Raw genomic sequence first — 2,500 nt, 5'->3', positions numbered from 1 at the left:
GCAGTTCACAGCGTTACTGATATAGAGCATCTTCCTCCTCTAATCTAGATTATAGAGCATCTTCCTTCTATAACTGACACCCACAGCTAATGCTAATGCTAATGCTAGTGCTAACACTACAACAATCCAGTCATGTAAACGTCATTAAAACTGAACTTTCACCTGTGAGCCAAAGTTTCCAGACGACGAAGCTGCGTCGCATCTCGACCGTGTTTCAGTGGTTCCACCACCAGATGGAGAACCTCTGGAACCTCCAGTCTCTAGAAGAACCTCCAGTCTCTAGAGGAACCTTCAGTCTCTTCGGGAACCTCCAGTCTCTAGAAGAACCTTCAGTCTTCACAGGAACCTCCAGTCTCTAGAAGAACCTTCAGTCTTCACAGGAACTTCCAGTCTCTAGAAAAACCTCCAGTCTCTAGAAGAACCTCCAGTCTCTACAGGAACCTCCAGACTCTAGAAGAACCTTCAGTCTCTAGAAGAACCTCCAGTCTCTAGAAGAACCTCCAGTCTCTAGAGGAACCTCCAGTCTCTAGAGGAACCTCCAGTCTCTACAGGAACCTTTAGTCTCTAGAACCTCCAGTCTCTAGAGGAACCTTTAGTCTCTACAGGAACCTCCAGTCTCTAGAGGAACCTCCAGTCTCTACAGGAACCTTTAGTCTCTAGAACCTCCAGTCTCTAGAGGAACCTCCAGTCTCTACAGGAACCTCCAGTCTCTACAGGAACCTCCAGACTCTACAGGAACCTCCAGTCTCTACAGGAACCTTCAGTCTCTAGAAGAACCTCCAGTCTCTACAGGAACCTTCAGTCTCTAGAAGAACCTCCAGTCTCTAGAAGAACCTCCGGTCTCTACAGGAACCTTTAGTCTCTAGAGGAACCTCCAGTCTCTAGAAGAACCTCCAGTCTCTAGAAGAACCTCCAGTCTCTAGAACCTCCTGAAGCTCCAGACCCACCGCCTCCGGCAGCAGAGAACCTCCGACTGACTGACTGTGTTTTAGTTCGTCTAATAAAAGAAAGTGAAACAGAGACGGGATGTGAAAATGGGTGGGCGGAAATGTTCCGTGACTGTCAAGACTTTTACTCTGAAAGTCCAGAACTACTCGTTTCTTTTCTTTTTTTTGTTGTTAAATCAAACTGAAGCTTCTTACAAACAATCCTGGATTAATCTCATTTCATTTCTGGTGACAAAGAACAAGTTGTTTTCAGAAGTAAACCACACAAACGACGGGTTCCGAGGTGAACAACAGGAAATTAAACCCACACTTTAACACCACACGCACACACACAGTGTGGTTCTCTGTAAGCCCCGCCCCCAGGTGTGAAGACGGTTCCTCGCCTTGCACATGAAGTTCAGCAGCTGCAACATTCAAGAAGAAGAACGGTGAGAAACTGTTCATCCAGAACTCTTCTCAATCTCAGATTAGGACCAAACCTGGTCCCGCTCCGGGTTCCAGACTGACACTCCTCATAATCTGGTTCCAAACTGCTCCTGGACCAGTTTTTAAATCCGCCTGTGGTTCGACCCCCCCGAGCAGCGTTACGTCATCGCCTCCTTCTAGATTCACATTTAAACTGAACCCTGAGATCAGTCTCAACCCAGTTCTAGATCAGTCGTGTCAGATTCTAGAACGATCCTGGAGACTTTGCTTCGGAACCGGTTCCAGACTGGACCGATGGAAAGGATCACACTGATTCTGGAATGAATCCAAAACCAACATGAAACTGGTTTCAAACCAGTTGAAAAGTCGTCTGATTCTCCAGCGGCTCCGGTCTGGAATTACCGTAACGCCCAGACCACCGGAGCCACACCCACCGCAGTTAAAAGTTACGTGATGCACCTGAACTCATCGGCATGAAGCTCGTTAGAACACGGCAATCTGTGAGAAAATAGCCGATAAACGGCGCTATTTCCTCTGCTGGGCGGAGCTTCTGACAATAACAGAGTGACATCACGAGTTGTGCACACGCCCAAGTTGTGTTTACATTATGGACGATCAGAGTTTTCACCACGAAGAGGCTGAATTGAACCATATTTCATCATCGTGGTCATTTCAAACCCAGTGATTGATGAAGAAGACACAGAAGGTGGTTCTGCCATCGGTGACCCCGTCTGGAACATGTTTGAGGAAGCAGAAGACGCTTCGTCCTCCATTCGTCCTCGTCTCCTCGCCTCAGCAGCCGCCAGGTTTCACCTTTGAGGCTTTGAGGCTCCTGACTTTTGGCAGAACGACCGGCTTCCTGGATCCAACACGTCCAAGAGCTTTTCTGACTGCGGAATCACCGAAGATGAGTCCAGGTGATACTTGATCGTCTACTAGCCGCCCGAGCTAGCGGCTAGCCGCTAGCGGCTCCCGCCGCCCGTGCTCCTTTCCTCCTCTCTCGGTCTCTTCCAGGCTCAATCTTTCATCAAGGCTCATAAAACGCCGACTATAACTTCAAAACACTGTAAAAACTTGGATATTTAAGAGGAAACAAGCCGATATAAACACAACAGATGGAGATCTGC

Source organism: Blennius ocellaris, assembly GCF_963422515.1.
Source record: "Blennius ocellaris genome assembly, chromosome: 8".
Taxonomy (NCBI): Eukaryota; Metazoa; Chordata; class Actinopteri; order Blenniiformes; family Blenniidae; genus Blennius; species Blennius ocellaris.
This window is presented reverse-complemented; position numbering follows the sequence as displayed.